Source organism: Acipenser ruthenus, chromosome 1, assembly GCF_902713425.1.
Source record: "Acipenser ruthenus chromosome 1, fAciRut3.2 maternal haplotype, whole genome shotgun sequence".
Taxonomy (NCBI): domain Eukaryota; kingdom Metazoa; phylum Chordata; class Actinopteri; order Acipenseriformes; family Acipenseridae; genus Acipenser; species Acipenser ruthenus.
This window is the reverse complement of record NC_081189.1, coordinates 118,482,804-118,509,781: the sequence shown is the minus strand read 5'-3', so window position 1 is coordinate 118,509,781 and position 26,978 is coordinate 118,482,804. Positions and strand designations below refer to the sequence as shown.

The following is a 26,978-nucleotide window of genomic DNA, read 5'->3' as shown; positions in this document are numbered from 1 at the left end:
GAGTATTTTTTGTTGCTGAAATAGAAAAGCAAAGCAAGTGCAATCATCGAGACATATATTGTACTGGGTACATAAACATCTGTTGAAAACCGGTCAACTTGCTAGCTATGTCACAAGCAACAGTGTCTCAATCACAGGCACCTAACTTTGTGAGGTGTTGGTGTTTATCTGAATAATTGATTAATCAGAGCAACGATCGATAGATTAATCGATTACATTAATAATCGTTTCTTGCTGGCAGCACATACTAAGGAAAACAATGTTAAATGAATGAAATAGAACAAGCACTAAAACCATGCAGAAAAACTTCAGGGCCAATGCGTTTCGACCAACAGCACTGAGAAGTACGTTGGAAGCTGGAGAGATGAGAGTGCTCAGATGTTTTTGTTTCTGCATAAATTTGGTTTTGATTAAGCGCTTTGGTTTCCAAAGCTTTCTTCTGCATCATAGACGAGTTTCAAATTACTTTCTCTCAGCTCTGTTGACTTTCATAAAAAAAAAGAACATGAGGAAATTCACAAACGACAGGATGCCGTTCAGCTCATCAGTGCTCAGTCTCGTAGCTGATTGATCTTAAACTTTTAAGTTAGCTCTTAAAGGATCCCAGTGATTCGGTATCAGCGACATGGCTAGGTAGGCAACCCATTCCATTCTCTATGCCAGGTAGCAGCAGGCAGGGAGGGTACTCACGGGCAGGTGTGTAAAGACTGTGAAGGTGCTGCAAAGGAAAGCGATGAGGTCACTCAGGTAGTCGTTGGCCTCATCGCTCCCCTGCGCTGCCATCCAGTCGTATTCAGCCAGCTGCAGAAACTGGTCAATCTTCTGGTTCAGGTTGGTGTAGATTTCCTCCTCAGCCGTGTGCCGAGCGTCCTTCAGATCGTGAAAAAAGAGACATGTAAGAACCCAGTACACACATGCAGAGACACACACACACGCACGCACACACGCACACACACTCACACACGCATTCACGCAAGCACGCACACACGCACGCTCTGGAATTGTAGATGCTCTCAGATGCATTCTGAGCCATTTTGGACCACTTTCAGAAGGAAATCTAAACTTGACTTTGTAGAAAAAGAAATTCAGAAATGACTTCACTTACTTGTCATTTTACCAGATGGATCAACCTGATAAATCACACATGAGGCTAGTTAACAAACATAGTTTTTGAAATGTTACTGATCAAACCTTTTACATGTATGCCCAATTCACATAATAATTTTATAAAACTTCAGCTGCAAAAATCATATACAGCCTCTGCTTAACGCAATCAGATGTCGTAAATACAAGGTTCATAGAGTTTTTCTAATACAAACTTCAAGGACTTTTCAAGAACCATTTTCAAAGACCTAATTTAAGAAGTTTGCCATCATTTTCAATGTTTATAATAACCAACTGTAAAAAAAGAGCTTTTGCATTAACAGTTGATTTAACTGTATAATAACACAAATCTAAATTATACTAATTTTGAGTATAGATTAGTTCTGGACCAGTAACCTTTCTTATTCAGTAACACTGAGTCAGTTTAGGTACCTATAGGTGAGTGTTTCATTCTAAAAGCAGTAAACAAAGCAAAACAATTCAGTGTTTAATCAATGTCACAAGCAATAGTCCAATCATTTTGTGTCTCAATCATAGGCGCCTAACTTTGTTAAAAAGTAAGGGGGCAAACTTAAGGACTAACTGCCGAGCATAGAGAGGCAAATGTATTTATTTATTATTTTCCAATTAAGAAGCTTCAAGAAACCAAGCAAACCTTACTCTGTTCATTACTTTGCTCTTATTTGAATTTGATTTGATTTTCTACTGATTTTACAGTAATTTATAACTGCTCTTATCTGTAATGTAATATTCTGTAATGTGATACTTTGTACTGTGATACTTTGTAACCGTCTGAATATAATTTAATTAATAGAGAATTAAAAAAAAACTACCTAGTCTATATTTAATTAACCACTTTCTGTAGTCTCTAAACTGCCCAGCATCTTCTGTTGCAGTCACAGCGCTGCTAACATTAGCTGTTGTAAATAGTGCAGAGCACTATTTTTTTTTTTTTAAATGTACAGACGTGCTCAAATTTGTTGGTACCCCTCCACAAAAAACGAAGAATGCACAATTTTCTCTGAAATAACTTGAAACTGACAAAAGTAATTGGCATCCACCATTGTTTATTCCATATTTAATAGAAATCAGACTTTGCTTTTGATTTTTTTTTCAACATAATATTGTAAATAATAAAACAAATGAAAATGGCATGGACAAAAATGATGGGACCGCTAACCTAATATTTTGTTGCACAACCTTTAGAGGAAATCACTGCAATCAAACGTTTTCTGTAGCTCTCAATGAGACTTCTGCACCTGTTAACAGGTAGTTTGGCCCACTCTTCCTGAGCAAACTGCTCCAGCTGTCTCAGGTTTGGTGGGTGCCTTCTCCAGACTGCAAGTTTCAGCTCTTTCCATAGATGTTCGATAGGATTCAGATCAGGACTCATAGAAGGCCACTTCAGAATAGTCCAATGTTTTGTTCTTATCCATTCTTGGGTGCTTTTAGCTGTGTGTTTTGTGTCATTATCCTGTTGGAGGACCCATGACCTGCGACTGAGATAGAGCTTTCTGACACTGGGCAGTATGTTTTGCTCCAGAATGCCTTGATAGTCTTGAGATTTCATTGTGCCCTGCACAGATTCAAGGCACCCTGTGCCAGGCGCAGCAAAGCAGCCCCAAAACATAACCGAGCCTCCTCCATGTTTCACTGTAGGTATGGTGTTCTTTTCTTTGAAAGCTTCATTTTTTCGTCTGTGAACATAGAGCTGATGTGACTTGCCAAAAAGCTCCAGTTTTGACTCATCTGTCCAAAGGACATTCTCCCAGAAGGATTGTGGCTTGTCAATATGCATTTTAGCAAAGTCCAGTCTGGCTTTTTTATGTTTTTCTTTCAAAAGTGGAGTCCTCCTGGGTCTTCTTCCATGGAGCCCACTTTCACTCAAAAAGCGACGGATGGTGCGATCAGAAACTGACAAACCTTCACCTTGGAGTTTAGCTTGTATCTCTTTGGTAGTTATCCTTGGTTCTTTTGCTACCATTCGCACTATCCTTCTGTTCAATCTGGGGTTGATTTTCCTCTTGCGGCCGTGCCCAGGGAGGTTGGCTACAGTTCCATGGACCTTAAACTTCTTAATAATATTTGCAACTGTTGTCACAGGAACATCAAGCTGCTTGGAGATGGTCTTGTAGCCTTTACCTTTACCATGCTTGTCTATTATTTTCTTTCTGATCTCCTCAGACAACTCTCTCCTTTGCTTTCTCTGGTCCATGTTCAGTGTGGTGCACACAATGATACCAAACAGCACAGTGACTACTTTTCTCCATTTAAATAGGCTGAATGACTGATTACAAGATTGAAGACATGTGTGATACTAATTAAAGAAACTAATTAGTTTGAAATATCACTATAATCCAATTATGTATTATCTTTTCTAAGGGGTACCAACAAATGTGTCCAGGCCATTTTAGAATATCTTTGTAGAATAAGCAATAATTCATCTCTTTTCATAGCTTCTTTGCTTTATTCTATGACATACCAAAGGCATGCAAGTATACATGATAAAATAGCTTTTAATTTCATCACTTTTCAGGAGGAATGAAGCATTATTTCAATGAGCTGTAAGGGTACCAACAAATTTGAGCACGTCTGTATGTATTAATGTTGGACTTATGGCATCTTCTGAATGACTTTCTGTTTTTTTTATTACATTTTAAACCACTTAAAGGCAAAACCATAACAAGACATAGAATAATAGTGTGTGTACACAGAGCAAAAAAGTAGAGGGGCAAAATATATCGTTTGCCTCCCCTGAGCCTATGGTCTCAATCAAGTTACAGTTCAACAGGAGAAATATATACTAAAAGGTCACAAAAATCAAGTATGTGCAGAGACATTTAACAGTTTTCCACAGTAAATATAAATATACCAACCCTCTGATTTGTTTGGCATTTCTACACGAATCATAGGAATGGACCTGGGAGAGGCCATTTTGATGGAATTCCATCTACAGACAGAACACTTTCACCCATGCATGCACACACACACACATGCACAGAGTCACAGAGACACACACACACATGCACAGAGTCACAGAGACACACACACACACACTTGTTTAGAAGTAAGGTACACTCTTAAGGTTTTCAGTACTTTGTGTAGGAAAGAGGAACCTGGCACCCAATGGTCCTCATCATACAGGGTCCACAAGAAGATGGTGTTATACCATGAGAGACAGGGTCAATCCATCAATAAATTGGAACTAAACCAAAGGAAACCAATGGCAAACGTAGCGAGGACTCAGGGCCTGGACAGTCTCGGGGCTGAGGGCTCACCTTGAAGGTGGACGTGCCGTACAGCTTGGTGGCCTGGACGGTCTCTGAGCTGAGGGCTCACCTTGAAGGTGGACGTGCCGTACAGCTTGGTGGCCTGGACGGTCTCTGAGCTGAGGGCTCACCTTGAAGATGGACATGCCGTACAGCTTGGTGGCCTGGACGGTCTCCGGGCTGAGGGCTCACCTTGATGGTGGACGTGCCGTACAGCTTGGTGGCCTGGAAAGTCTCGGGGCTGAGGGATCACCTTGAAGATGGAAGTGCCGTACAGCTTGGTGGCCTGGACAGTCTCGGGGCTGAGGGCTCACCTTGAAGGTGGACATGCCGTACAGCTTGGTGGCCTGGACAGTCTCGGGGCTGAGGGCTCACCTTGAAGGTGGACGTGCCGTACAGCTTGGTGGCCTGGACAGTCTCGGAGCTGAGGGCTCACCTTGAAGGTGGACGTACCGTACAGCTTGGTGGCCTGGACGGTCTCAGGACTGAGGGCTTACCTTGAAGGTGGAGGTGCCGTACAACTTGGTGGCCTGGACGGTCTCAGAGCTGAGGGCTCACCTTGACGGTGGACGTGCCATACAGCTTGGTGGCCTGGACGGACTCGGGGCTGAGGGTTCACCTTGAAGGTGGACGTGCCGTACAGCTTGGTGGCCTGGACGGTCTCAGGACTGAGGGCTCACCTTGAAGGTGGACGTGCCGTGGAGCTTGGTGGCCTGGACGGTCTCAGAGCTGAGGGCTCACCTTGAAGGTGGACGTGCCGTACAGCTTGGTGGCCTGGACGGACTCGGGGCTGAGGGTTCACCTTGAAGGTGGACGTGCCGTACAGCTTGGTGGCCTGGACGGTCTCAGAGCTGAGGGCTCACCTTGACGGTGGAGGTGCCGTACAGCTTGGTGGCCTGGACGGTCTCAGGACTGAGGGCTTACCTTGAAGGTGGAGGTGCCGTACAACTTGGTGGCCTGGACGGTCTCAGAGCTGAGGGCTCACCTTGACGGTGGACGTGCCATACAGCTTGGTGGCCTGGACGGACTCGGGGCTGAGGGTTCACCTTGAAGGTGGACGTGCCGTACAGCTTGGTGGCCTGGACGGTCTCAGGACTGAGGGCTCACCTTGAAGGTGGACGTGCCGTACAGCTTGGTGGCCTGGACGGACTCGGGGCTGAGGGCTCACCTTGAAGGTGGAGGTGCCGTACAGCTTGGTGGCCTGGACGGTCTCAGAGCTGAGGGCTCACCTTGAAGGTGGACGTGCCGTACAGCTTGGTGGCCTGGACGGTCTCAGAGCTGAGGGCTCACCTTGAAGGTGGACGTGCCGTACAGCTTGGTGGCCTGGACGGTCTCGGGGCTGAGGGCTCACCTTGACGGTGGACGTGCCGTACAGCTTGGTGGCCTGGACGGTCTCGGAGCTGAGGGCTCACCTTGAAGGTGGACGTGCCGTACAGCTTGGTGGCCTGGACGGTCTCGGAGCTGAGGGCTCACCTTGAAGGTGGACGTATCGTACAGCTTGGTGGCCTGGACGGTCTCAGGACTGAGGGCTTACCTTGAAGGTGGAGGTGCCGTACAGCTTGGTTGCCTGGACGGTCTCGGGCGGCACGTTGGTGATGTTTGTGATGAACTCCTCCAGGTAGCGGCACGACTGCTCTAGGCGTGTGGTGTTGATAATAATCTGGACCAGCTGCAGGACACAGCAGGCAGGGAGAAGAGCTAAAACATTGTGTGTAGGGTGTCTCCTTGTTAGTAGAAAGTGTTTTGGGGCATAATAATAAGAGAAACCCTACTCACGATGTGTTCCCTTATTGTACAGTACACACCAAAACACAAAGATTGTACGCAAACAGCTACAAAACAAGATAATGAGTTGTTTTTTTAATTTTATACCATGTATTCTATGTAGAGGATGACATCTGCACTCAAGAGCAGATGTACTGAAAGTCTGACAAATCTTTAATGGCGATTACATTCTCATACACAATTCTTTTACAGGAACCCTTTCAAAAGGCTTCCTTAGTCTAGTTAAACAATGCAGACGATGTATTTTTTCAGGAATCAGAAATAAAAACTAATTTTACCTGTTGATCTTTGGGTAAACGCCTCTAATAAAGCTAGGAGTTAAAATGTGTACAACAAAAAACAACATTCATGATGTTTTATGGGGGCATTTACAAATCAAAAGGTTTTTTGAACTACAGGGGCTAGAAAAATGTCCAGAGCCTCATCACATTCTCATCATATAATGCCATTTGCTGCATTGCACAAGGCATACCTGTCCAGGTAACCAAACTCAGGTAAGCAATTTCTAGCTGCAAGAAGTACAGTTCACACAAAGAACACCTGCGATGATGTGGAGGGGAAGAGCTACGGATTTCTTTAAACCATCATGCTCGCAAATCACAAAAAGATAAATATATAATGAACATAATAATGAATGCTCCTTGAAAGAGTAGAGCTTTGAAATCCATATTGACAGCAGCTGGCCCCCAGGTGTATAGATTAAAAAGGAATCTATCATTTACTTTTTTTTTTATTTAAATGATAAAAACATGGAATGTTTAATTATGCACAGTACTGTGCCTGTATAAGGCACTGCATATAAGAGCATCACAAAGGCTTCTAAGCACAGTCAACCTCACTTGTGGCAGCAGTGTGTAGTGGTGGTTAGGCTAGATGGTTGTGGGTTCAATCCTAGGTGGGGGACACTGCTGCTGTACCCTTGAGCAAGGTACTGTGTGTTCCAGTGGTTAAAGAAAAGGGCTTGTAACCAGGAGGTCCCCGGTTCAAATCCCACCTCAGCTACTGACTCATTGTGTGACCCTGAGCAAGTCACTTAACCTCCTTGTGCTCTGTCTTTCGGGTGAGACGTAATTGTCCAGAGTCCGGGCCAACAGCAGGTCTGTTGATTTGTAAATCATGTCATCAATCTCTGTAGAACTGTACGAAAAAAATAAAAATAAAAAATCATTCATCACATGATGACCCGGTAGCAGAAACACAGCCTGATAGAGCAGACAGGGTTTAGATCAATTCAAAATACAAACCTTTTATCAATGGTGACCCGTTTCATTAAACATGCATTATATAACAAGCAATGCATTTTGACGTGTCTATTCAACCCAGGTGCTTTGATGCAAGTGCTTCAGGAATTGAAAGGTGTGGAACGGAATGACTAAAACTCTCTTATAATAATTCCCTTTTTTAACTTTTTTTTTTTTTCTTAAACTATGTTGCAGGTCCTCATATGTATGGAACGGCTGCTGATAGAACTGTCATACTGTGCGTGTTTGATCATATTTAGACGATAGTTTGACAAATCTCATGAAAAAAATCAGTCACATCATAAAAAGTGAGAATGTGCTCCAATACCTCAATATACTGTACTCTGGACATATTTACAGCAACAAATGTTTACCCATGTAAACGATACATATACTGTACAGAAACTCAAATAAGTAATTATGCAAATTTTGCGGCATGTAAATTTTGCAAAGGTTTTATAAAAGCAAAATTTGTGAATATGTCCTGCCAGCAAACATTTCATGCTTTACAGTGTATTGCTAAATGGGAAATGCAGCTACTGTACCTTTTTCATGATGTTTGCCATCAATCAATCAATCAATCAATCATTATTCTGTTGCTCTAATGTTAAGATTGTTATTTGTTCTTTATTGCTCAAATTTGCTTGCAGGCCTGTGTGGTTTTGCCATTTGGTATTGATAAATCACGAGATATTTGTGCCTTTGCTTCTGATTATTCGAGAACACACTGTGCTTGTGTCACAGTTATTTGAGGTTCCTGGAAAAGTAAGGGGTTACCCCAGAAGACCCCTATAATAAAGAATGAAACACTAAAGTCACCTCATTCTGAACAGTGGATTAAGGAGTAAGAGTCAGGGAAATTACAACAGCTCAGGAGCTCCCAGAGAGGTAATCATGCTACTGAAATAAACTATCAAAGGAAATAATTAACCTCCCCCTGAAAGTACTTCACAAGCCTTATTTCAGAGAGCAGTGTTCTGACATTGCTTTCGAACAATCTTCACGCCCACCCTCCTTCTAAGCAGCCAGAACAAAGAGGCTGGGCTGACGTCTGAAGCACTGGAGGTGCCCACTGAGGGACGGGTGAATGCTGAAAGTGGCCTCTTCAGAGGGATTAGCCCCGTGGCTGTGCACTCTCTACCCCCGCGAATAATGACTTAATTATTGTGCGGAGCCATCCAGGTGCAGCGACGTCACCGTTGTGCGTAAACCGAAGCCCGTCACGTAACAGCTGCTGCGGTCCGGAACTACAAACAGGACGTTAACCTTATGAAAGGAATGAGAGCGTGGTAAAGAGTCAGTTGTCAAGTCAGAGGCACATATTGGAAGGTGGGTTTGTTTTCATGTAAAGGACTCTACTGACAGTGTGTCACTATCAATCAATTAAGATTTATTTTTATTTTCTTATTCATCAATGTGTGTGATAAAAGCAAGTACAATAGCTTATTACAATAGTTCTCCAAGTTACTTCTCCCCTCAAATCAGGTTTTGCAGAAAATTGTTGAAGTAAAAACTCCCTTAACAATCATTACAGAGAAGGATCCCTAATGTTTTTAACACTCAATCATTAGATTTATTGGGGTACTACGATAATTCATAGGAATAAAAACCTCTCGCCCCAGCATGTGTCTTAAATGTGTGTTTCTATAAGTATTACTAATTTATTTTTCTTTCTTGTGGTTTAGCTAAACATTTAGTAAACCTGCTCTGTCAACGCAAGACAGACCGACGATGAAGGACCTGAATGGCAGAGAGACGCGCGCCGCTCCACACATGCCCCAGTGTGCCATGCTCTGTCATGTGTGAATTCATTTAGTACTACTGTTAAAATGTGACTCAAGGTCTGATTCCGCAGCAGGGTCAGGAACTACAGCCAGCATCACATTCTCCACGCAGGTAGATTTCAAAAGAGAGTACAATGACAAAGTTACAGGTGAAGCAGAGAGACGTTTAAAATACCAGTATCAATTTCTCATTTAGACAATGTTATTGAAGGCCCCCATCTCACACACACACTCATGCATATAGACAGACACTCACAAGCACACGCATGCATACAGACAGACACACACCCATGCATACAGACAGACACAAGCACACTCATGCATGCATACAGACAGACCGACAGATAGGCACACATACACAAGCACACTCATGCATACAGACAGACAGACAGACACACACACACATGCGCGCACACTCATGCATACAGACACACAGACAGACACATACACACACACAATGCATACAGACACACACACAAGCACACACACACAAGCACACTCATGCATACAGACAGACAGACAGACACACACACACAGAAATGGAAATTACTGCTTTTGGTCAGGCAAGATTAACTGTTAAACAAACAAAAGTAATCTTGGGTTTATATAAAGTAATCTTGGATTTATATAGTGCCTTTCAAAGCCAAAATAAATGAGGGATTGTTTTGTTAAACTAAATGAAATATGTTAGAGAGAGTGTGTACATTATTCATACCAACTACAAATTTCACTTATTCTTCATTCAAGAACCATGTGGTGAACATCGTGCTTTTGGTCTTGTATCACGATATAAATGATAGAGTACCTCTATTACGATATGATATATCATGTAAAGAAAGCATCACGATTCACTGATACGCAATGACTCGTTATACCCCTAGTGATGGCGGTGCAACTGTCTCAGTGTTGTTATGACATCCCTGGGTAATGACAACGGCTCAGAATCCCATTTCTCCTGGGCAACCAAGTATCAAGGTTTTAATTTCATTTTCTACTTATTATTATTAGATAAACTGATACAGTAGCAGTCTTTGATGGAGTCGTATTCCCGGTGCTTTTCATACTCCGTTATCCTCTTCTTTCTTTCAGTACCATAGTCCTTAAAATCACCTTGCTATGCAGTTGAATTTCTAATTTAACCCCAAAGATTCAGAGTATATCAACATGCAGCAACTCTCTCCACAACCATGAGAGACCCCCGTGCTTACTGTGCCAAGCAGAGAGGTGTTCCTAAGGACCTGCAAGAAGCGACAGCAACCATTACTTCTACAACAGGGGTATTGGAATGTAGGCACTGACACCTTAATACTTTGCCACATCGCAAGCATACTTTAAAATGAGCAAAAATAAGCACAAATGCACAACCTCTACAATGCCCAAACAATGAACATCATGAAAGCAAGAAAAAAGAACATCTATTTAAGATTCGTTTCCTTTTTTTTTATAGACACACTAATATTATTTTTTCATCCCCGTGACTTCACACACCATTCACCCCATTCCTCCGTGATCTTGAACACATTTACCCTGACTGCTCCGTGATTTTTGGTACAAATTTCTGTGAAAAAATCCCAGCCTTAATAATAATATCTGTATGTTCCAAACCGAAGTAGAACATACAAGCAACATTCCTGAAAAAGGTAGTGTCCAAAGTCTAATTATTAAACAGAGTTTGCAGAACTCAGAGGGGGACACTGTCCAGCACATTTTAAATATCAATGTTGGTAATGAGCATTTTCAGGGCACACATTTGTATTCCCGCTTGCCAAAACCCACAATACAAATCTGCTTTTAATTAACGGCTTACATCATTATACCAGGGTTTGAAGTGCACCAAATTAATCCACGTATTTGTTTATTAATTTATATCCAGGAAACACTGCTAGACGTAAACATATCATTTTCAACGTGCCTATGCTGGTAGCAGGCAGCAGACAGGAAGTCAATGAAAAGCATACTGAGGCCATGGTAAATCAAGCTTAACTCTTTGTAGTATAATGGACGCCCTATGCATGACTACTAGTCAAAGGAAATTCATGATTCACACCTGCATGTTAATTTCCCCCCATTTACATCTTCACTATGTACAAAAAGAACATGCAGTTCAAAAGAGGGTGAATCAGTCACAGATTAAACACAGTACTCACTGCTGCTGTGTGGGCAGGCAGAGGCTACCACGTGTTCTTTTTGAGGCTAAGTGCTACCAATGCCCACCATCACCTTCATTTTGTGACTAGAGAAGCTCCTTGCTTCGTGACTAGAGAAATTATCAGTTTAAGCTAAACCAGTAAACAGTAAGTATGTCCTACATCAGTGGTTCCTAACCTTTCTGAACCTTCAAAATTGATTAACTTACTTAATGAGGTGGCTGGTGCGGTTTTGGCATCAGGTACTTTATTGTCTTGTCGGACAGTTCCTGATACTCAGATTGAACGCGTAACCAGAAGTCAGCCAGATTTCGTTATGTGAAGACGAACTTTAAAAAGCTGTCACATGAAAGCTCTGTTGGACTGTCTTCCTCCTTTCATGTCAAGTTTGTGTGCTTTTCTGGTGAAAGCGAGTTGTGACTTTTAAAAAATGTCACTAGCGTTTCTGTGGACTTACCTGTATTTAATTAAATTTTTAATCAAATAAAAAGAATATGCAAAATGTTTTTTAGCCTTTGGGAATTCTTGGGGAGACCATGCCTCACTTGCCTCTGCTGACGCGCCGCCTCTGTGCTCCATTGCCACTTCATTTCCACTGGCTTTCCTGTTCAAAGACCCTGTTTTTATCCAGCGATCCCACGTGGGCTTGCGTCTAACGTGTGGCGAGTTGCAGCGTGTGACGTGATTTAATCACCAGGCTAAACGCATCACACGCTGAAACTCACTGCACATTTAGCCACACTTATACAATGTCTGCGAAGTGTAATACAGCAGCAGGCACTACGTTCTGCCGAAGATGGTTTGCGTTGTGAAATTGGGGACCTGCCGGTGAGAGGAGGCTATTTTTATTTTGTTTTCCCACGGACCCCTAGGGTTCTGCAGACCATTGTTTGGGAACCACTGTCCTAGCTCATAATGTGCAGGAAAAACCATGGTTACAAATACAATGGTTCTTAAGAGTCGAGAAAAGGTTTGGCACCCTCTGTTTTGTGTTAATAACATTGATGCTTTTTGATATGAATGTTTGTTTGTTAATAGTGTCTAATGTCTGTTTGTTAAAACTGCCATGCTGTTACCTTCAAGACACCTTTTGCAACAAGATTTTCCTGGTAAAACATGTCAAATAAAAATAAATAAATAAATATAAACATTTCACTTTATCTAATTAACAGTACATTAAAATGTTTTTTTTTAACATGCTCACTAAAATCCTTAACATATTTTTCTTCAGTGATAACACCAGCTCACCTACTCACCAATCTGATCATCCATCTCTTCAGAGAAAAACACCTGCTCACCTACTCACCAATCTGATCATCCATCTCTTAAATGATAACACCAGCTCACCTACTCACCAATCTGATCATCCATCTCTTCAGAGAAAAACACCTGCTCACCTACTCACAAATCTGATCATCCATCTCTTCAGAGAAAAACACCTGCTCACCTACTCACCAATCTGATCATCCATCTCTTCAATGATAACACCAGCTCACCTACTCACCAATCTGATCATCCATCTCTTTAGAGAAAAACACCAGCTCACCTACTCACAAATCTGATCATCCGTCTCTTCAGAGAAAAACACCTGCTCACCTACTCACAAATCTGATCATCCATCTCTTCAGAGAAAAACACCTGCTCACCTACTCACCAATCTGATCATCCATCTCTTCAATGATAACACCAGCTCACCTACTCACCAATCTGATCATCCATCTCTTTAGAGAAAAACACCAGCTCACCTACTCACCAATCTGATCATCCGTCTCTTCAGAGAAAAACACCTGCTCACCTACTCACAAATCTGATCATCCATCTCTTCAGAGAAAAACACCTGCTCACCTACTCACCAATCTGATCATCCATCTCTTCAATGATAACACCAGCTCACCTACTCACCAATCTGATCATCCATCTCTTCAGAGAAAAACACCTGCTCACCTACTCACAAATCTGATCATCCATCTCTTCAGAGAAAAACACCTGCTCACCTACTCACCAATCTGATCATCCATCTCTTCAATGATAACACCAGCTCACCTACTCACCAATCTGATCATCCATCTCTTTAGAGAAAAACACCAGCTCACCTACTCACCAATCTGATCATCCGTCTCTTCAGAGAAAAACACCTGCTCACCTACTCACAAATCTGATCATCCATCTCTTCAGAGAAAAACACCTGCTCACCTACTCACCAATCTGATCATCCATCTCTTCAATGATAACACCAGCTCACCTACTCACCAATCTGATCATCCATCTCTTTAGAGAAAAACACCAGCTCACCTACTCACCAATCTGATCATCCGTCTCTTCAGAGAAAAACACCTGCTCACCTACTCACAAATCTGATCATCCATCTCTTCAGAGAAAAACACCTGCTCACCTACTCACCAATCTGATCATCCATCTCTTCAATGATAACACCAGCTCACCTACTCACCAATCTGATCATCCATCTCTTTAGAGAAAAACACCAGCTCACCTACTCACCAATCTGATCATCCGTCTCTTCAGAGAAAAACACCTGCTCACCTACTCACCAATCTGATCATCCATCTCTTCAGAGAAAAACACCTGCTCACCTACTCACCAATCTGATCATCCATCTCTTCAATGATAACACCAGCTCACCTACTCACCAATCTGATCATCCATCTCTTCAGAGAAAAACACCTGCTCACCTACTCACCAATCTGATCATCCATCTCTTCAGAGAAAAACACCAGCTCACCTACTCACCAATCTGATCATCCATCTCTTCAGAGAAAAACACCAGCTCACCTACTCACCAATCTGATCATCCATCTCTTCAATGATAACACCAGCTCACCTACTCACCAATCTGATCATCCATCTCTTCAGAGAAAAACACCTGCTCACCTACTCACCAATCTGATCATCCATCTCTTCAGAGAAAAACACCAGCTCACCTACTCGCCAATCTGATCATCCATCTCTTCAGAGAAAAACACCAGCTCACCTACTCACCAATCTGATCATCCATCTCTTCAATGATAACACCAGCTCACCTACTCACCAATCTGATCATCAATTTCTTCAATGATAACACCAGCTCACCTACTCACCAATCTGATCATCCATCTCTTTAATAACACAAGCTCACCTACTCACCAATCTGATCATCCATCTCTTCAATGATAACACCAGCTCACCTACTCACCAATCTGATCATCCGTCTCTTCAGAGAAAAACACCTGCTCACCTACTCACAAATCTGATCATCCATCTCTTCAGAGAAAAACACCTGCTCACCTACTCACCAATCTGATCATCCATCTCTTCAATGATAACACCAGCTCACCTACTCACCAATCTGATCATCCATCTCTTTAGAGAAAAACACCAGCTCACCTACTCACCAATCTGATCATCCGTCTCTTCAGAGAAAAACACCTGCTCACCTACTCACCAATCTGATCATCCATCTCTTCAGAGAAAAACACCTGCTCACCTACTCACCAATCTGATCATCCATCTCTTCAATGATAACACCAGCTCACCTACTCACCAATCTGATCATCCATCTCTTCAGAGAAAAACACCTGCTCACCTACTCACCAATCTGATCATCCATCTCTTCAGAGAAAAACACCAGCTCACCTACTCACCAATCTGATCATCCATCTCTTCAGAGAAAAACACCAGCTCACCTACTCACCAATCTGATCATCCATCTCTTCAATGATAACACCAGCTCACCTACTCACCAATCTGATCATCCATCTCTTCAGAGAAAAACACCAGCTCACCTACTCGCCAATCTGATCATCCATCTCTTCAGAGAAAAACACCAGCTCACCTACTCACCAATCTGATCATCCATCTCTTCAATGATAACACCAGCTCACCTACTCACCAATCTGATCATCAATTTCTTCAATGATAACACCTGCTCACCTACTCACCAATCTGATCATCCATCTCTTTAATAACACAAGCTCACCTACTCACCAATCTGATCATCCATCTCTTCAATGATAACACCAGCTCACCTACTCACCAATCTGATCATCCATCTCTTCAGAGAAAAACACCAGCTCACCTACTCACCAATCTGATCATCCATCTCTTCAATGATAACACCAGCTCACCTACTCACCAATCTGATCATCCATCTCTTTAATAACACCAGCTCACCTACTCGCCAGTCTGATCATCCATCTCTTTAGAGAAAAACACCAGCTCACCTACTCACCAATCTGATCATCCATCTCTTCAGAGAAAAACACCAGCTCACCTACTCACCAATCTGATCATCCATCTCTTCAGAGAAAAACACCAGCTCACCTACTCACCAATCTGATCATCCATCTCTTCAGAGAAAAACACCAGCTCACCTACTCACCAATCTGATCATCAATTTCTTCAATGATAACACCAGCTCACCTACTCACCAATCTGATCATCCATCTCTTCAGAGAAAAACACCTGCTCAATCTGAAAAACCCTCACTGAAGAGAAGAATTTAGTGATGGTATATGCCAGTGAAAAATCCTCCTCACTCATCCCAATCATTATGAAGTTTCAAGCCAAGTCCCGTTCATTTCAAGCCTTCAAGTTTGCAGAGGAGGTCACGAAAAGTGTGTCAGTTACTGAGTGGTGGAAAACACATGCAGAAATGGTAGATGGTGAAAGTCTCACTGCAGTGTACCAGCGTTTGTCGGCAGTAGCTTCCACTGCTGGTTTTCTCATCATATGGAGTGGTGCAGTCAAAGCTGAGGAATCACCTTGGCACTGAAAAGGAAGCAAGCTGGTTTTCCTTTTCAGAGCATTACATCCAAAGTGAATAGGTTCCAGAAAGATCCTTAGCAGACAGGGGTAACATACAAAACTGGACAATGTGTATTTACTTGAATTACTTGATAAGAGAACCACAAGTGCTTAATAATTTAAATTAAATTAGGCCTTAATATGAACTTTCGTGTACATATTAGTTCATAGACAGGAAGAGTTTAAGATGTTAATAAATGATTTTTAAAACACACTTTTCATGACTTTCCTTGAGAAAATATATCAAATAGGTAGTACAAGAAAAAAATGATTAAACTCAATGATCTAAAAAAATATATATCAAGTGATTTAAATTGCAATTTAAAATTGACTTGATATAAATCTGCCGACCCTGTAAAAGAATGGTTTAAAAAATGCACAAATGAAAAGGAGAAAAATAAAAGTAGACTGTGACCATTTAAATAGTACCTGATTGAACGAAACAAAAATGCACCATTATTGCTGTTCTCCCACTGCAGCCCTGACCCTGCATGCTTCCTGCTATTGGCAAGACGGCCCTGTCACTCAGAGAGACTTCCTAATAAAGGCCAATTGAAACTGTCATCCAGCCGGACTGGGACGACTATTCAGCGCTGCTCAGATGACTAGAGGGGCACACAAGCAGCCTCCCAGCGCACAGACATTAAACCAATTTCCATTAAACCATAACGGAAACCATTAAACCTTAACGGAAATGGAGGGGAATGAACACAAGATACATTTTCTATTTAGATGTGAAATTAAATCCCTCAATTTGTGCTGCAGTGTTTTTGCAGCTTGCAAGAAAGGCAATGCTTTGCACTTGTTTCACAATTAAATAATGACCTTCATAATAACGATAATAGCCTGTAATTTAGGAGGCAAGGTTACCCATTCCTGTTACACAGTGAGCATTCCTGCCAAGCTCAGGCCCCGACAATAATCGACGAATTAACAGGAGGGACAGAGAAAGCAGAGCTCTTCAAATTAAACTGCCAATGTTTTGGTTGTCTTTTGAGGGGACGGTAATAAGTGATACTGATGATAATGTGTTTTATTGCAGCAGATTTAGTAAGAGTCCCAGAAAACACACTGACCTGAGGTTTACGGAAAGTGCACTGTGAGCTGCAAAACACTCCTGAGAGGCTGCCCAGGGTTTGACGACAAGGGCTGCCAAGTCATACTAACACAACAGCGCTCGGTCGATAAAAAAGGGATTCACTCCTCAGTCCAGCCTGATCCACACTGCTATACAGACACTTGAAACTGGGCTTTAAAACTTCTTTTACTCAAACCACCCACCAACCTGCAAACATATCGAACAATGCTTGGAAACCCAAGACCAAAATAGCTCCTGGCTGCTTTGACACTGGTGTCTGCCAATGCATGCTCCTTGCGTGCAAACAGAGGACCTCTGAACAGGTCACTCCTCCAGCCAAAAAGGCATGGGATCAAGCCAGAACAGTTGAGTCTGAGGCTAAAAGGGCAACCGGTGTGAACAGTTCTCATCTCTCCAGCACCGTCATTACCAGCACCTCAAAAATAATGAGCACTAGTTTAAAAACTCCATTCTCATCTCTCCAGCACCGTCATTACCAGCACCTCAAAAATAATGAGCACTAGTTTAAATACTCCATTCTCATCTCTCCAGCACCGTCATTACCAGCACCTTAATACAGCACACCCTCGCTATAATGCCCTTCATTATAACTAATCTTCGGCTATAATGAACCTGGCCCCTGGACCCCAAATTTAAAAAATATAAAAAAAGTTAATATAAACACACACTGTCAACATCCTGGTCTGTATGCACGGAATGCCCCTCCGCAGTGAAGTCTACTCTTTTGTTTAATAAAAAGTCCGTGCTGTGTAACTATGCATCCGAAATGAAAGTTTCAACAAAGCTGGAAACTATATTGATCGTTTGGAAAAAGGAGTAACGCAGGCGTATCTCTGTCGTGAATATAGGTTGTCAAAACGCAATCTGTTTTTTGGCTTGTTCAGCAACCATGCGGCAAAGCAAAACTGATTAAAGAAAAAACTACAACAAAAAAAAAACAAAAAAACTTGAGGATCTGATGAACTTTTCATGACAAACTTCTCGTTGGGTTGATTTGGAATAAAAGGTTAGTTTGGGATTCTTGCATGTTGGATTAAGATTTGGTGCACTTTGAAACGATTCATGTGAGACTGATTTTGAATAAAAGTTCAGCTTCAATTCAGGATTTTTGCTTTTTGAACTGCATTTTAATTCTTTAACAAATAGGATAAAGCAAAGGCAGAATACTGCATACATGAGACAAACAGGTACATGCAATTCTACTTGTATTCACAATCTCATCTCATTTCATTATCTTACTCCAATAGTTTATCCTTGATTAGGATTGTCCTTTCGCTATAATGAACCCCTCGATATATAATAAACAAAAGGCTTGGACCCCAACAGGTTCTTTATAGTGAGGGTGTCCTGTAATAAGGCGCACTAGTCTAAACACTCCATTCTCAGCTCTCCAGCGCTGTAATTACTCAGCACCTTTATAATTAGTTTAAACACTCTGTTCTTAACATTTTTCTCATTTTAAATTGGGAAAAATAGTGAGATTTCTGGCATTGATGGAAACATTTTTAAAAATAAAATAAAATAAATAAATAAATAAATCAGACAGAAGGCTGGCCCACAGTTAGTCTGTGTTGCATATTCACAGGCCTGGTCATGTGTAGGTTTTCAACATTGGAATTAAAATAATCAGAGCTCTTCCTCTGTAAGATACCTGCCCAGCTGCCCCTTCACTCTCTTTAGCACCCCCTCCCAGTTCTTCCTCTCACTGGTTTCATCCCCCAGGTGTACCCCCAGGTACTTGAAACCTCCCCTGCTCCAATTAATCCCGATTGGCAGGGCTGGTGGTCTTTGCCCCCCCCCCCCCCCCCCCCACCCACCCCACTGTCCCAGCAACAGGGCACAGCTCTTATTTCAGTTCACCTTGGCTGAGGACATTGTCTCAAAGTCTGCAAGGGTTGTGTGCAGTGCCCTGACATCCTGCTCCCCTCTCACCATTACCACAAGCTCATCAGCATACACCGGCACTCTGACAGGGTGGTATGGACAGTCTACTGATCACATGGCGCAGTTCATTGAGCAGGGGTTCAATGGCCTGGGAGTACAGCATGCCTGACAAAGAACCTTGTCTGACCCCCCTCTGTACTGCAAAAGGAGCACTCAGCTTGCCGTTGATCTTTAGCAAACTGTAAATGTCACTGTAGAGCACCCGAGTCATGGCCACAAAGACAGAGCTGAATCCGAAGGACCGCATGGTCCTCCACAAATACTAGTGCTCAACCCGGTCAAAAGCCTTTTCCTGATCCAGTGAAATCAAACCAGTATTCAAGCCAAATAACTTTGAGACTGCCAAAATATCGCAAATTAAAAATATATTGTCAAAGATTGACCTGCCAGGCACACAGTACGTCTGGTCCGAGTGTACCACTGACCCCAGGATCTCCCTCAGTCTGTTGGCCAGAGCTTTTGACAACAACTTGTAATCTACACACAACAAGGCAACAGGTCTCCAGTTCTTTATTTCACACAGGTCCCCCTTTTTTGGCAGCAGTGTTACTACTGCCCTTCTGCAGCTGAGCGGCAGCTCTCCCTGGGCCAGACTTTCTTTATAAACTGCCAGCAGGTCCTCCCCAGCTCATCCCAGAATGCTTTATAGAACTCAGTGGGGAGGCCATCGATGCCAGGGGCTTTACCATTGCTCAGTCCATTAAGGGCGGTGGAGTGCTCCTGCAGTGCTCTCTCCAGCCCGCTCTCTCCTCTTCAGGGACCTGTGGCAGATCTTGATGGAACCTGTGTGTGTGGGCTGTGTCTCTGCCTCCTGCCTCGCTGAAGAAAAGCTGTGTGCAGAACTGCACGGCCCTCCTGCAGATGTCCCCCGGCTCCTGCAGCTCTCTCCCATCCTCTGTGTGCAAGAAGTGGATCAGTTTGCTCTGTGGCCCTGTTTCTTCTCCAGAGTGAAGAAGTAGCAGGGCGTCCACCTGTGATACACTCTGGAACCTCAATCTCATTAGCGCCCCCTGTGCTTTTGTATCCAGCAGGTCAATGAGAGTGACGCTTTTTTTCCTTTGAGGTCCTCAACAAGCCTGCTATTTGGTGTGGACTCCAGAGCCTGCTGAAGCTCTAGGATGTCTGTCTCCAAAGCTCTCATTGACTTGTTAATGCTCCTAGTTTGGCTTAGTCCCCACATATTCAGGCTGAGATATCAGATACTATAAATTAAATATGACTGTATATAGGGTACAAATCACTAGCACTATTCCTAGTAACCATATCTTCAAAGCAATCAATATATTAAAATATACGCTAACACTAATCATTTTAATTTAAAAAACTGAGCACAGTCCACACCTCCCGTGTTATCCTGAGGCAAACCTTACATTTCTTCATTCACCATCTCGACAGCAAGCGACTGTTGATGTGTCATGGAGGCACATCCAATCTCTAGGGTCACTTGACAAGCGTAAGTTCATATTATTATTAGTATTATTGTTAATATTTTTAGTAGTAGTAAAATGTAACTGACTGATAACCTGCTGGGAACGTGATTTAAATAAAGCTCTGTCTTGCCTCAGTCCACTGCAGTTGGTGCTGCTGCAATGCAAGCTTACTGTATATATCGCAAGCAGCATCAATTATGTGTACATAAACAACATGTGTTTTTATTTATATTTAAATGATAAAAACAGGAGTATTGTTCTATATAACGTATTTTTAAACTACATGTGAATGTTTTATTCCATTTATATGGATTACCTGTAAAACAATAGGCCTTTCAATCAATTCTAAACAAGTAGCTATTGTGACGTCACCAGTAAATTACACCATGTAACAATTTTTTTTTTTTTTTTGGTTCCTGGGTAGTAAGTGTTATTTCCTAATTGCTTATGCCTCAAAAGTATAGAAAATGGCTATTATTCCCCACAAACTTTGCTTTTGTGACCAGGACAGTGATATTTTGAAATTTACCTATTTCCAATGAGAAAACGGGCGAATTTGTGTCTTTTCGTTCACAAAGTCAGAAAAAAACAACATATGAATCCAAATTAACATGTATTTATACTAAAGTAATACAAAAATGACTATAAAAGATTTAGAAGTGAGTAGTTTTTTGAGATTTACGATTATACTGTAAATCACTTTCACGAATCAGCCCCCAAATGTAGTCTCCCATCATGTTCTCGTTATACTGTCCTTGGTAGCGGCGTTCAAAGTCCAGTATATCCTGGTGGAAGCGCTCGCCTTGCTCCTCCGAGTACGCTCCCATGTTCTCCTTGAATTTATCAAGATGAGCATCAAGGATATGGACTTTGAGGGACATCCTACAGCCCATTGTGCTGTAGTTCTTCACCAGAGTCTCAACCAGCTCCACATAGTTTTCGGCCTTGTGATTGCCAAGGAAGCCCTGAACCATTGCGACAAAGCTGTTCCAAGCCGCTTTCTCCTTACTAGTGAGCTTCTTGGGGAATTCATTGCACTCCAGGATCTTCTTTATCTGTGGTCCGACGAAGACACCGGCTTTGACCTTTGCCTCAGACAGCTTAGGGAAGAAGTCTTGAAGGTACTTGAAGGCTGCCGACTCCTTATCTAGAGCTCTGACAAATTGTTTCATAAGGCCCAATTTCATGTGCAGTGGTGGCATCAGCACCTTCCGGGGGTCCCAGCTGTACTCATCATACTTCAAGGCGTCCAGCAAGGTCTTGATGCTGTTGTAATCCTCTTTGAGGTGCACCGAGTGAGCCAGGGGAAGAGACGGGTACTTGTTACCATTATGGAGCAGCACAGCTTTGAGGCTCCTGGATGAGCTGTCAATGAAGAACAGTATAACGAGAACATGATGGGAGACTACATTTGGGGGCTGATTCGTGAAAGTGATTTACAGTATAATCGTAAATCTCTAAAAACTACTCACTTCTAAATCTTTTGTAGTCATTTTTGTATTACTTTAGTATAAATACATGTTAATTTGGATTCATATGTTGTTTTTTTCTGACTTTATGTGAACGAAAAGACACAAATTCGCCCGTTTTCTCATTGGAAATAGGTAAATTTCAAAATATCACTGTCCTGGTCACAAAAGCAAAGTTTGTGGGGAATAATAGCCATTTTCTATACTTTTGAGGCATAAGCAATTAGGAAATAACACTTACTACCCAGGAACAAAAATTGTGTTACATAGTGTTATTATTATTATTATTATTATTATTATTATTATTATTATTATTATTATTTATTTCTTAGCAGATACCCTTACCCAGGGCGACTCACAGTTGTATAAATTATGCAAATTAGTACCATCGAAGGTTCGAACCTTCATTCTGTACTGTGTTCCGAACCTTTAAAGGTCAAAATGTACCCTTCGTTGCAGCCCTAATGAAATAATATACATAGAGGTTGCTATTTTTAGAAGGGTAGGGTACCACACAGTTTGGTTTAGTCCCCACATATTCAGGCTGAGATATCAGATACTATAAATTAAATGTGACCGTATATAGGATACAAAATCACTAGCACTATTGCTAGCAACCATATCTTCAAAGGAATCATCAGAAATAAATAACTATGTTTAGGTAAAAAAAAAAAAAAAAACATACATCAAATCTGTCTTTCGTATTCCGTCAGAATGTCTGTTAATTAGACCTGCTTTCATTTAGGGTTGAAAGGGCTTGTTTACAGAAGAGGCCGTGCCGTATAATCCTCTCGATGATTGCGTCTGCTGATATTCCTGTAAAGTCCCCATGTGTTTCTATTAGCTTATTGAAAACAGAACACGTTGGAATAAAACAAAAGCAATAAAACAACGTACCCTACAATTTGATCAAAAAACTTCCTGTACCCTTCTAAAGTTTCATGCTGTAAATAAAACAAAATAAACAAAACCAGAGTTACAAATAAACAAGTCACGGCACAGAGTCAAGCATTTCTGTGAGGTACTCACATACTGTACAATGCTAGGCTGAAGACCTGCTCTTAATTGAATGACCTGCACTGAGAGAAAGATTCTGTGCTCTTTCTGTATACAGCTGTTGCTAGCTGCTATTCTGTCCTTGTGTTGATTGACAGGTATATGTTTGAGTCTGGTAGCCATTAAATACTGTAATGATGGCTACCAGATTCAAACACATACCTGTCAATCAATGCAAGGACAGAATAGTAGCTAACAACAGCTGTATACAGAAAGAGCACAGAATCTTTCTCTCAGTCCAAGTCATTCAATTAAGAGCAGGTCTTCGACTCCTGCAACTCCTGCATTACCTCAAGGCATATATACACATTTTTAAACAAGATACAGCCTGTCATGAATGGGGTATAAGCTAACACAGCCTGTCGAGCATGGGGTGTAAGCTAACACAGCCTGTCGTGAATGGGGTGTAAGCTAACAGGATGTCGTGAATGGGGTGTAAGCTAACAGCCTGTCGTGAATGGGGTGTAAGCTAACAGCATGTCGTGAATGGGGTGTAAGCTAACACATCTTGTCGTGAATGGGGTGTAAGCTAACACAGCCTGTCGTGAATGGGGTGTAAGCTAACACATCTTGTCGTGAATGGGGTGTAAGCTAACACATCTTGTCGTGAATGGGGTGTAAGCTAACAGGATAATATTATTTAATATTACAGCCATTTATTTAGAAACTAAATGGATGTAAACTTATTTCACGGATATGATCGATCAGGCCCCCCTTACCTGCACAGGATACACTTAAACGTTACTGTCCGACGCAGTGGTCAATACATTCATAATTAACCATGGCCAGAGTTACAGTATGTGCCTGTGTCAGGATGGCTTGTGGTGGTGAGGTGTGGTGACGTCACGGACCAGGAAGTAACTGAACCAAAACAATGGATGGGCGGGTGAAACTGAACGCAACGGCGTTCAGCTTATTTTTATTAACTAAATAAACAAAACAAAAGATTTAAACAAATCAACAAACAAAAAGGCACAAGGGCCAAACAAATAAACAAATACTGTTTAGCAGTCGTTTTTAAATGTAGTTATTTCTCCTCGCTCTCTCCGCTCCCTGTACTCTCCTCTGTACACTCCTCCCCGCAGCACGGACAGCTGCAGGTTCTTATACTCTGGCCGAGGGGTTAACTACCTGTTAATTATCTTATTACCCCTCGGCCACAGTCTGCACGAGTTTAGTAAGGATGCGTGACTGTCAGCTAGTTAAATAATCAGCAGCTGATCAGTCACGCATCCTCACAAGGTTTTTAAATATAAAAACAATAAGAAATACGCGGCGCTGTTATCCGCGCCGCAAACAATAATATAAATAATAATAAATAAATATATAGGGGCGGGACTCTACGCCACACATGCCCCCCCTTGTGCGCAGCACACATGGCCTTTTCGGCCACCTCCCCCCTTAGTCTCTAAAGTCCCGGCTAGCAGTCCCGGCCCAAGAATAGGGGAAGCAGGTGTCTCCGGGGGCGGCCACAGCGGGATGTCCTCCTCCCACCCCAACAACTGTAGCGTCCCAGTGGACCACTCACAGGCCAGCTCCTCCGGCCAAGGAAATTTTGGGGGTGGTCTACAGACGTGCCCCCCCTTCTTCATGGCCAGCAGCTCCCCTCCGTGGGGCTCCGGCCACGCTTTCTCCTGCAGCGGGTGCTCCACTTCTCCCTCGTACCCTGTAACTGGTGGCTCTCCAGGCGATGCAGAGCAACAGGCAGCCCCAGGCGATGCGGAGTAACAGGCAGCCCCAGGCGATGCAAAGCAGACACTCTTGGGCGGTGCGAAGCAGGCATCCTTGGGCGGTGCGAAGCAGGCATCCTTGGGCGGTGCGAGGCAGGCATCCTTGGGCGGTGCGAGGCAGGCATCCTTGGGCGGTGCAAGGCAGGGCAGGAGCAGTCCTTCCCATGACGGTGGATGTGGAACCAGCAGGTATTCAACCTCTGCTGGTGGAGGTGGGAGGGGCAAGCAGTCCTCTCACGGTGGTTGAGGCGGAACTAGCAGGTATTCACCCTCTGCTGGTGGAGCTGGGAGCGGCAAGCAGTCCTCCCACGGCGGTTGAGACGGAACCAGCAGGCATTCACCCTCTGCTGGTGGAGGTGGGAGGGGCAAGCAGTCCTCCCACGGCGCTTGAGACGAAACCAGCAGGCATTCACCCTCTGCTGGTGGAGCTGGGAGCGGCAAGCTGTTCTCCCACGGCGGTTGAGGCAGAACCAGCAGGCATTCACCCTCTGCTGGTGGAGGTGGCGGAGGCAGAGGCAGCTCCTGCTGCTCTGCTCCTGGCGGTGGAGGTGGTGGAGGCATCTCCCGCTGCTCTGCTCCTGCTGGTGGAAGCGGTGGAGGTGGCGGAGACAGAAGCAGTAGGTATTCTTCCTCTGCTGCTGGAGGCCTGGGCGTTGGATGCACGGGCTCCCCCCCTCTGGGCGCTGGATGCACGGGCTCCCCCCCTCTGGGCGCTGGATGCACGGGCTCCCCCCCTCTGGGCGCTGGATGCACGGGCTCCCCCCCTCTGGGCGCTGGATGCACACGCTCCCCCTTCTGGGCGCTGGGTGCTCGCGCTCCCCCCTTCTGGGTGCTGGGTGCTCGCACTCCCCCCTTCTGGGTGCTGGGTGCTCGCACTCCCCCCTTCTGGGCGCTGGGTGCACCTCCTAGCCATCCTCCTGCTGTTGCTGCGGTTGCATTTTTTTTTTCCCCCCAAAACACACAAAAATATACTTTTTGAAAAAAAAAAAAAAAAAGTCCTTTTCCGTCCTGGTCCGGCTGTTGGAGGCGGCACCATATGTGGCAGGATGGCTTAAGAACATAAGAACATAACAAAGTTTACAAACGAGAGGAGGCCATTCAGCCCATCTTGCTCGTTTGGTTGTTAGTAGCTTATTGATCCCAGAATCTCATCAAGCAGCTTCTTGAAGGATCCCAGGGTGTCAGCTTCAACAACATTACTGGGGAGTTGGTTCCAGACCCCCACAATTCTCTGTGTAAAAAAGTGCCTCCTATTTTCTGTTCTGAATGCCCCTTTATCTAATCTCCATTTATGACCCCTGGTCCTTTTTTCTTTTTTCAAGTCAAAGAAGTCCCCCGGGTTGACATTGTCTATACCTTTTAGGATTTTGAATGTTTGAATCAGATCGCCGCGTAGTCTTCTTTGTTCAAGACTGAATAGATTCAATTATTTTAGCCTGTCTGCATACGACATGCCTTTTAAACATGGGATAATTCTGGTTGCTCTTCTTTGCACTCTTTCTAGAGCAGCAATATCCTTTTTGTAACGAGGTGACCAGAACTGAACACAATATTCTAGGTGAGGTCTTACTAATGCATTGTAAAGTTTTAACATTACTTCCCTTGATTTAAATTCAACACTTCTCACAATATATCCAAGCATCTTGTTAGCCTTTTTTATAGCGTCCCCACATTGTCTAGATGAAGACATTTCTGAGTCAACATAAACTCCTAGGTCTTTTTCATAGTTCCCTTCTTCAATTTCACTATCTCCCATATGATATTTATAATGCACATTTTTATTGCCCGCATGCAATACTTTACACTTTTCTCTATTAAATTTCATTTGCCATGTGTCTGCCCAATTTTGAATGCTGTCTAGATCATTTTGAATGACCTTTGCTGCTTCAACAGTGTCTGCCACTCCTCCTATTTTTGTGTCGTCTGCAAATTTAACGAGTTTGCTTACTATATCAGAGTCTAAATCATTAATGTAGATTAGGAATAGCAGAGGACCTAATACTGATCCCTGTGGTACACCACTGGTTACCTCACTCCATTTCGAGGTTTCTCCTCTAATCAGTACTTTCTGTTTTCTACATGTTAACCACTCCCTAATCCATGTGCATGCATTTCCTTGA

The 26,978-nt window shown here is 43.1% G+C and overlaps 1 pseudogene; it reads right to left on the bottom strand.

Annotated features, from left to right (window-relative positions):
• The window catches only part of LOC117421123 (exocyst complex component 6B-like), a 186,964-nt pseudogene that overhangs the window by 100,880 nt on the left and 59,106 nt on the right, over nucleotides 1–26,978 (bottom strand).